Below are 11,167 nucleotides of genomic sequence, written 5' to 3' on the forward strand. Positions count from 1 at the left end.
AATTAATTAAGTAATTTAAAAATATTGTGTTTATAAGTATCTTAATAATTTGATGCTGGTAAGTATCTTAAAATCTGTAAATAGGTTTACTTTTCTAAATATTTAATAAGCATTACTAAAAACTATTGATTAAATTATTATATTTGGTACAATACTAGACTATATTTGGTACTACTATTAAATATTTAGGAACTTAAAATTATTTTTAGTTGTATTACTTAAATATTTTATTGGAATTATTTTACTTAATATTTGATAATTTTTATCAGACTGTTTTTTTAGCATAACATTCACATTTCTGTCTTTAGTTAATAGTGAACATTTAAATTTAAATCGCGATAGTAAATATCTGGATAGAATTAGCTAAGATAATTCAATTTGTAATGAAAATTAATAAAATATTGTTTGTAACTCAAAAACAAGATTACAGATAGAACAAGTATATGAACTTATCGTGTAAAATTTATTTCTCAAGTATGCTCATTTATTATGAGACATCACGTATAAAGAATCAAATATATAATTTGAAATTGTTGATTTGTTGTCATGAAATTATGCAAATCAGATTTATGAATATATTAGAATTAAGTGTGTCATCGGCGAGGATGAAACATTTTTGTATTAAATTTCGATGACGTTTTATTGAGACATGTGAAAAGCATATAAAATTGAAATCACAAATAAATAAAATGAAACAAAAATCTTTGAAGAAAGATCTTTGTTTAAATCTGTGGATACATTAAATTTGTGCCGACAAGGCTGTAAGAAGATCAAGAGCTTAAGTATTGAGATGACGTCATTAAGTTTTTAGACGCATTAAAAAAATAACGAGTGTGTATAATAAATTCTCTATTTCTGTTTTTTATTTTACTAATCTTTAGTCATTTTTCTTCTTGCGCAAACAATAGACTGTTATTAATAATAATAGTCCAATAATAATATGATAAAGAATAAAGTAGATACAAGAAGTGATTTAAAGTTCTAAGGTGATTAAATCGCAGTTTTTCACATAAACGTCACCACGTTACCTCACAAGGGACAAGGAAATAAGTTCACGGTCGCTAATAAAGTAACATAAAATATGAGATACTTGAGGTTCTTGATATAAAATATAACATTTTTTAAATAATATTTCTTAAGTCCAAAAAATGATCACGTCTAGGAGAGAAGAATAAAATGTGAAGAATGTGAGTGAACTTTTTACGAACGTGCAATTTAATGACACGAGAATTATAAATTACTATATAAAATCGATCGAACAAAGTCTATGCTTCGCATGAATAATTAATCTGGAGAACGGACCGCGGGATGAGGAAGAAATCATTCATTGAGTGTTGCTGATTGGCTCTCAATTTAGCCTGCAGTACTTGCACTAGAGAAAGAGTCTGGTTAGAAATGAACAGATTTTTCAGATTTTCTAAAAATCAGACTTTTTTAGTTAAATCTATATAATTCTAATTGAGATAACCAGAATTCTGATTGATATGATCAAAATTTTTTGGTTCAATTTATTATAATTCTAGATGAGGTAACCGGAATTTTGATTGATACAATCAGAATCTTTGAGTTTGTCCATTTTCAATCAGAAACTTTTCTCAGTATGCATTTGACAGATGTAAACTCGGCTCCCAAGACGTACACATGCATTACGTATGAATGGCGAACACCTTTATAGCGTGGAAGTTCAGGGTCGCGTGCTAACCGCATAAACTAACCACGAAGACTCGAGGAAGAAGTGCATCCTCGCTTTTCTCGGAAACATCGAGCGATCGCTTCGCCGGCAGCCGGTCCAGCAAGTTTCCCGATCTTTCGACAAGAATCCTCAGAGAAGGAGCACAATGTGAGAGAGGAATCCTTCCGTTACAACGATTTTTCATGAAGTTTACTCGCGTTTTTCCGCGACAAGAATGAGTGCGAGAGAGCACAATGCTTACAAGCGAGACCAGTTTCGTGGTCTCATTCATTAAAAACGAGAGATGAAAACGCATAACATGCGTTTTTCAAATCAACATTCGAAAACGATGAAGTTCAGATTGTTAATGACAGATTGCTTGTTGACAAGATTAGAAACGATACGATTCTTTCGCAAGGACACTAATTGCATGAATCATTACTCGATGAATATCTAATATTATGTATACATAATTTTTATCTATATGTATACCTTGGAAATCTTAAGGTCATAACATCATTTAAGTCTTCTGTTTATTAACGCAAAATGCGAGATATTCTTCAAAGATAACAATTATCTTCTATTAATTTTCTTACAAATAACGATATAAAACAATAGTTTGTGATTAACGATATAAAACAATAGTTTGTGCAGAATGTCAATTCTACTGTACTGTTCATGACTGCTGTCAACTCTCATAGCTTCGTAATCATTGTTACTATCGATTAGCAATTCAAATTATTCATTATATTTATATAATCCATGATTAATGTATGTTAAAAATAAAATATACTGTGTATAATCATCAAGCAAAAACTAAATTAACCCAATGCACAATTATGAAATAATATCTCTTTCAAGAACGGCAATTTCCAACAACTATAATATATCACAAAGCTATAAATTTCCGTACTTCTGTTTTTTTCTTTATTTCTCGATAAATACTCAAGAATAAATTACTTACAGCCTTGGAAGGACCTTGTTTCTTCGTTTCGATTAGTGACGCAAAACTCACACAAATAAAGTCTATAAGAAGTCTAAATAAACATCGATGTGTACGATTTTTTTTTATTTATAGAACGGCGTAATCGAACAGATCATGAACAATCGCGTGATCGCGCAGCACAGATTACGATCAACGATCTCTATGGAGTTCGTGAACCCTTTCGGAGCACATCGCGCGCGCGCGCGCGCACGAACCCTCCGAATAATGGAGAACTGGAGAACAACTCGCTTGGACGGAATGCACTGAGAGGATGGTATCGGTAAATTGCCCGTTGCGGTCGGCGGCGCAAAACTCACACAGATCGGCGAACGAAAGCGAACTTGTCCCGCGGCTTGTTTTCTTGTTTTGCGTTTTTCCCATCTAACTCTTCTCTCGGCGGCGCGGCGGCAACGGCTGCGGTCGGGTAGAGATGATGACCAACGTTCATGCAGACTTGAACAACGGTCGGGGGACGACTGTTACCACTACCGTGATCCACAACCACGTGGACTTTCGAGGTGCCACACACCATCTCATTTGTCGGCGTGTGCGTAACTTGTACACAAGATGAGTGCAGGCGAACTCATGAGCGAGCGTGTGAACGAATCGTGAATCGTTTGATCGATCCATCGATCAAGATCGCGCGAAGCAATCAGAGAAAATGTAAAGGTGAATGTAAAGATATAAAGTTGAAGAAGAAAAATGAATTTCCTTGTTGACAATAAACTTCGTATAATTAATATTATCTCTATCTTCTTCCTAATGATTGCAATAATCTGATCAGTAATATAATTAATGATGTTTTTCATCCCGAGAGAATATTTTATTTTTAACAACTTGCAGAAATTTGATCAATCTAAGTATAGTATATAGTATATATAATAATTATAAAATATATATATATATATAATAAATAAAAAAAAAATTGTTTCTTGACGAATGTAGAGGAACATTTCTCAGGCTGCCGAATACAGAAAAGCTTATCTATGCTTGATATATATGCGGAAATTTACTCGATAATAACATAGTTACTTCGTGGAAGAGTAAAACGAACAGATAACGTCGTGATTTTACGAACACACGTACTTCGATACGTGCACGGAATCGTACGAGAAATCACGAATTCTCGTGAGAAAAATGGCGAATTCTACATTCCAATCTCGTATGGAGTATCCACAGCGGCACTATTCTCAATATCAATTTATCTCGTTTAATCTATACACAGGGTGGATACTAAGTACTTCAAAAGATTTTAAAGGGTGATTTCTCACTTTACGAAAACTTTACTGACCATATGTCCGAAACGGCTTAGTTTCCAAAGATAGAGAAAAATTTTATTTTTATCAAAAATTTCAAAAACTACTCGAGTTATTTTAATGATATTTTAAAATATATTTTAACGAGAAAAAACAAAATTTTTTCTTCAATTTTGACACTCTGCATCTTTGAAATTAAATCGGATATATGACCATATGAAGTTTTCGTCTTAAATTTAATAGAAACCTCTTAAAAGTTTTTAGAGTATCCACTCTATATGTATAAACACAGAAAGAACAGTTTTATTGATGTATCTAAAAATATAGTTAAATACAGATCTGAAAATAATTTTATTTGACCATAAAAATAATTATGTATGCTCAAGCTGATTGCAAATTAAAAATTTTTAAATTTATATTTTAATAAAATTGTTCTTTCTATGAGGACATTGGAGTAGTCTAACACCATAATTTGAATAAATATTCTTATCCTAAAAGTGTATTGCCGTTGTATATTTCGTTTGTTTGATTGATGCGACGAACAAGCTTCGAAGAAAAATATTCAATTCACCAAGAACGATAGCACGATCTATTTATCAAACAATCGTAAAGGTCAACGGGATCGATCGACTGACCTTTCGATTGACTGAAGACTATATATAATAGGAATTTTCATCATTGATTGTCCAGTTACTTGATGATAATTTTAGAATTTTAAATCCGCAACTTATTGATTTTATATTTTAATGCAACAGAAAAGATGTCAAGGCCTTTTTGCAAAAATATAATATTACACTGTGTCTAATAGAAATTTTCGGTATTAAGGCACAGCACTTTCATGAATAATTAATTACATCGTCAGAATAAAGTTGAATTAATTACGACAGTAATTATATGCATAATGCGTGATATGCATAATACAGAAATCTCATTGTGGCATAATATGATCGTTTGAAGATTCGCAAACCACGTCATTTTAGCTTGTATTACACCGAATGTGTGCACACCGTTAATTAAATTACAATTTCAAACAGTATTTTTTACTGGAGCAAGCAAGATAAATACAATCATTTAGATTTCTTTGACAATAACATATATCTCTTTTACTTTCTCTTTCTTGCTTTTTTCCCAGTTCTTACAATTCGAAGAATAATTATGTTATATCGCTTCCTCAGAAATGGTACACATTATTGTCATAGGATGTTCGTTATCGTACAATTCCGCTGCATCATTGCCTTGATACCTCGAAGATAAAAGAAAAGCATGTAAAAACAGACTTAAAATTAAAGCGTAACTTCCGGTATAATTAATTAATAAAGACTATCACGTAAAAAAGTTTTAATCATAATCATAAGATTGTAAGTAATATCGACTAATCATGGTTGAGAATTCTAACATGTAAAACCGTATTTTTGACTTATATGATTGATTGATTTGTTTACAACTTTATACGACTGAAATTTTTTTATATACTACAGCCTTAAGATAAAAGATAGGGAAATAAAAATTTAATAAAAGATTTCCTTAAAGTCCACATATATACTTCACTTTTAGATTTCTATTTTAAAAATTAAAGTATACATCTCAAAATTGTTTCACATGTATTCCAAATCAAAAATTTGAAAATTGACATTTTTGAAAATTGACATTTTTGAAATTATTTATTCCAATATACATAACAACGTATTTTTTAATTTAACAATTCTTTAGATTTAATAATTATTCTAAAGAATTAACAATTATTCTAAAGAATTATTATTTGAAAAATACATTGTTATATATATTTCAATAAATAATTCCAAAAATATCAATTTTTAAAGTATTTCCAAACTTTTGATCTTAGAGTGTATACATTTTAATGATTAAATTTTCGTTTGTATGTCACGTAGTAAAGAAAACTATGAAATTTGTAGCGAATTCAGTTGGACGCACTAATGTGCACTGGTGCATATTAAAGCTGTATACCTACTCTAATTTAAGTAAAATACAAATATCTCGAATAGTAAAATGCTTAATACATATCTTACGAAACAGCGCAATAAAATGTATTGAGAAACTTTGCATTTAATGCAAAATGTCAATTTTTTTCATTTAAAATTTAATATATATTTACGTATATTTTAAATATATATTTTTATGTCGATTTATGTTTAAAATGTATATCAGTGCACACTAATACATTCAACTAAATTTACTACTAAAAATGTTCGCAATAAATATGATATATCGCTCCCTTATTTTAAAAGTGACACAACTAAAAAAACGTGGTTTTTTCGAATTGTTATTTTGTTTGAATTAAACATTACTTTATTGTTAATTATCATTAAATATGAATTAATTCATAAAAAAATTCAAAATCGTCACAATTAAAAAAGGATGATTTTCTTAAGGACTGTGAAACACGGCGAAAATAACAATTAATCGTGTTACGAATGTATTCTTTTTTGCTAATCTTGTTTCTAATCACTAATTTTCTGTGAAATTAAAAAAATGATTTTTAGGTAACTGAATTTTTTATTGTCACTTTTAAAATAAGAGAGATCTTCTATCTTTTTAATACATAGAGAGAAGGTTCTAATGAACAGAACATCACCTTTGAAGAATAGTCGCAAGGTTTTTTCCTTTCTACAAAAATTGTCAAATTGTTATAACAAGTTCCGAGAGAGAGAGAGAGAGAGAGAGAGAGAGAGAGAGAGAGAGAGAGAGAGAGAGAGAGAGAGAGAGAGAGAGAGATGAAGTTTTTATATTACTTTTAGAATTGAGAGAATATTGGGTTGGGCTGCGATGCATAATGCGTGAGTAGATAGAACTCAGACTACCTGTGGCTAAATCATAAAAAGAATAAAGCGAATGCAATCTCGCTTTTTAGAGACATCTAAAAATAGAGCTTTGGCATATATAAAAAAATAGACAAAAAGACAGAAACTCGTTTGACAAGAGCAGACTCGGACTACATATTTCTCACATTTCGTCTGATGGAAATTGAGAAATTGAAAATAAAAAGAATTTTCGACGCACGTTTACGAAAATATGCACAGCTATTTACATATATAGATCTGCATGTACATATTACATGATAACCAATAATTGTTTACGTGCAAATTGGCATAACATTAATTATGATACCGTTAGAGAGCATTGCAAACATAATTTAGTGGGTGATTAAGGCATCATTTGTCGCTTCGTAATAGCAGCCGCGAGGAGATATCATATTTACAATGTACGCGAAAGTACACTGCAGGAATAATAATTTTATAAATAATTGATAAGATAACGATAATCCGATTATTGGAAGAAAATGGAACATACCAAAAAATATAAATTTTACGAAGAACGCACATTTCTATTAGTGAACATTTTATTTATATTGTCAAAATATCTACATAATTTCGTAAATTTTTTATTAACTTATGTAAAGCCACTTTATAATAAAATATCTTCTACTGAATTAATTTATATTATAATACTCAATATAATTCTCATTATAATATTAATTTATTATTGAAAATAATTATATAACAAATAGGAATTAAAATGTCATGGAAAAGACATTATTTATGTATCAGTAATCAAAAATAGATTCCCCTTTTATGAATTAAAGTAACCAAACGATTGTTATAGTGATATGTATTATAAATGTATTATATATTATATTATTATTTTATATATATATATATATATATATATATATTATTGAATGTCTGCATATTATTAAATTAATTAGAATGCTTATTAGCATCAATATTATTAAATTGCTTGATAATTTAATTTGTGATATTATTATCCCAGTTTAGTTTAAGATTACATTTAAAGATTGAAAATGATTTCAGCGCGCGGTTGTAGAATTGAATAAATATATATAAATTCACATCGAAATATTATTTAGGCAATAAGATTCAGCTGAAACTCCGATAAAGTCTTTTCGTTACTTATTGTGTACTCACATTGCGATTTTACACTTTGTTTAAATTAATTAGCTTTATAGAATTTATCTACGTGATTTACAAAGTAAAAAAACAATGCACTAAAAAAAGAGCAGACTCCAGAATAATTGTTAAAAATCGACTTTCTACAAAAATTATTACAAAATAATCATCTTTGTTAAAAAAAAAAACAATTCTTTACAAAGAAATCGGTTGAAAATATCCTCTTTTAGTTAGAAAAATCAATTTTCGCAAAAAAATCGATTTAAAATCGCTATTATCGTTTCGCTATTATCAAGAAAATCTTTTGGAGATCGAAATATCTCTAAAAAAAGAGTCTGATTGCATTAATTGTAATTCTGGTTAAAAATAGACAAATCTGGTTGAATACATTACAATTCTAGTTGAGATAATCAGAATTCTAATTGATATGATCAGAATCTTCTTCATTTATTTTTAATCTCAAAAATTTTTCTCAATATAAGAATAAACTCGAGATGTATCTTGATATAATAATATTAAGTTTGTTCTTTTTAGCTTTTTACACAGTTTAGCTTTCCTCTTGTTTTTTCTTCACGTTGGAAAAAAGAGGAATGAACGATGCAAAAAGTTCAATTAAAAAGAACAGACCTACCACATATTTTTACGTGCATAATGTTATTATCAAATACCGGTATTTGGTAATGATGTTGCGTCTAAAACCAGCACAGAAATTTTATATTTACATTGCATTCTTGTGCAAGAAATTAAAACGGAAAACCTGCACGAGATATTCACGAAGATGCATCTCGCCGACGATTGTTACATGTAGACAATAAGTCATTTACTTGCTCGAGATATTACGAGGCACCACCCAGATTTTCCCATAAGTGTTCGCACGCACGCGATCACCAAGAGTTAAGGGATAAGACGAATAGTCGCGGTGAAATGGTACCTCATTAACCGACTTCTCACGTGCTTCCGCAATGGCATCAGATATTCCGCGTGTTGCACCGATCGGTCGCAGCCCACCTTATTGCGACATGCCACTTGATAATATCAAGTGTTGATATATTACAACGCGAGTATTATTCCTTTGCGAGTAGTGATTTTATTAAATTTTCCAGCAATCTGTCAAATCCGATTTGCCCTCTCGACAGCCTGCGATATCTCTCGTCTTCGAGAGAAACTGCAACCACTCGTTCGGACGGGGGCCCGAAGAGTTACGAGAGTGAAGAAGAGACAAGGGAGACATGCAGATATCCAATAAATATTCTAGGATGCGCATTAGATATCCGAATGTCTTGCGATATTCAGATTTATGGATATTTGTTATTGCTATCGTACTTCAAGTTCTCGAAGTCCCGTAACGGAGAGTTTCCTGTGAAACTAACTGCGGGGATATCGGGAGTTTTATCGTGAAATAGATCAATAGACCGGGACGATAGCGAGCATCGATCGTTCGCGCTTGGTCGATTACGAGTGCAATTGGGAACGGAAATACGATCGCGACAAAATTCGCTCGTCGGGCTGAAATAAATACGCGGTACGCGGAAAATGCGATCGCGGCCGTGATCGTATTAAGCGTGGCTTGAATGATATCCGATCCGTTGTGAAATGTTTTTTCCGGCCGCAATTTAGACACTCCACGCCGGGCAATTAGATATCTCTAAGATGAACAATGTTGGAGGCGTTGCGTAAATCCACAAACCGCGAGCGCGACTCCGTCGCAGCATTTCGTCCTTCCGTTCTGGAGAACGACATCCCTCAATACTTCACACACACACACACACACACACACACACACACACACACACAATTTATCCACTCTCTTTCTTTCTCAGGATAGACTTCTATTTACTTGTAGATGATGAAATAACTAGAAAGAGCGGAGCTGTGAATAATTCATAACGATCGTGAATAGTGGGTTTTCGTAATCGTGAGAAAAAAGAGAGACAAAATAAAACAGACATGGAAAGAATTTTGCTGAAACATTGTAAAAACTAGATATAAAAAAATTTTGAAAAGAAAAGAATTTTGTTTGAGAAATCAAAATAATTGTATGTAGGAAACTCAAGCAATGCTGGAAAATTGGATATTCAGATCCATGCAAAAATAATATCGATTCTTAATCTTTACCTTTAAATACATATATCTCAGCTCAAGGCAAATTTTATTAATTGAAATAAAAACTATTAAAACCTATACATTTTTGCTAATGAGATATAAATTTATTTATTCCATTATTAAATAGCCATAGATTGTTCTCGACCTATTTTATCTTCAAGGCTTTCATCTTTATTACTAAATTTTTGAAATCATCGTACTCTGTATGTTTATTCGAACCATTCCCTAGTTAAATGCTTTATTAATTTTTTATCTCGTTGATTTACAGCATAATTTGAATTTATAAAAATTTGCTCGGAATTGCTTTATTTATATTAATTATTAGGTGTTGGAATTAATTCGTAGCGTTTTACAAGAGATGGGAAGTACTTTCATTAATGTATTTTTTAATGCTCATGTGAAATAAATAACATTCTTTCATTAAAAAACGCTACGAATTAATTCCAACACCTAATATTATAATAATGAATATCACAAATTATAACATTGAAAGTAGGCAAACACAATTAAATAGAGCGAAATTTGTGCTTGAAAATGATGTGTAACATAAATACAATTAAACGCAACCTTATTGTAAAATAAAGTATCAAGTTTAAAACAAAAAAGCAAACATTATTTTTATATTAACCTAATAGCAATCAGCTTTAGCGTCGTACATAATCATTTCAATAATTCAACAGAATCATTTTCAGATCTGTATCTAAATTTTTAGATACTTCAGCAAAATTATTCTTTCTGTACGTACGCGAAATCGAGCAATTTTTTCCCCGACTCGTAAGTCGACATTCATAGTCGATTCTTATATTTAAGACGGTCTTAAGTGCAATATTAAGTCATAAACCAATCGCAGAGCAATATTAGTATCTTAAGGTATTATTTGAGACGATTTTGACATAAGAACCGACTACATGAGAGAATACTGGCCTTACCGGATACGAGTGATTCAATCTCGCTACTCGACTTTTCAAACATTAGCAAAACTGAGAGCAAATAATCAGGCGGCGCGTTATCTTCATTTTATGTCGTTGCACTCTCGATTGCGACAGAATGTGCTCTCTCTCTCTAAGAGAATTGCGCGAGTAGCCGTTTGGAAAAAGGATTGACTAAATATATTCAACGGACGGACTAATGCTGCAGAATTAAATCACTATCTTGTGTCTGAAATCATAATTAAACTTCTATCACGTACTTCCGTTTCGATATATTTTCTTCGTACACATTGTAT

General features: G+C 31.0%; 1 protein-coding gene across 6 annotated transcripts in view; it reads right to left on the reverse strand.

Annotated features, from left to right (window-relative positions):
- ldd (lipid droplet defective) overlaps positions 1 to 11,031 on the reverse strand; it is a 58,802-nt gene extending 47,771 nt beyond the window's left edge. The window contains exon 1 of one of the 6 annotated variants that reach the window (XM_087406342.1): positions 10,872 to 11,031. The gene's annotated coding sequence lies outside the window, so the exon portion shown is untranslated. Of the gene's footprint in view, positions 1 to 2,636; positions 3,325 to 10,871 lie in introns of those variants that run through there. The other 5 variants (XM_087406333.1, XM_011057609.2, XM_087406327.1 and 2 more) reach the window with 5 other exon arrangements.
- Between the last annotated feature and the right edge of the window lie 136 nt (positions 11,032 to 11,167).

This window comes from Acromyrmex echinatior, chromosome 1 (genome assembly GCF_024713525.1).
Source record: "Acromyrmex echinatior isolate Ae372 chromosome 1, ASM2471352v2, whole genome shotgun sequence".
Taxonomy (NCBI): domain Eukaryota; kingdom Metazoa; phylum Arthropoda; class Insecta; order Hymenoptera; family Formicidae; genus Acromyrmex; species Acromyrmex echinatior.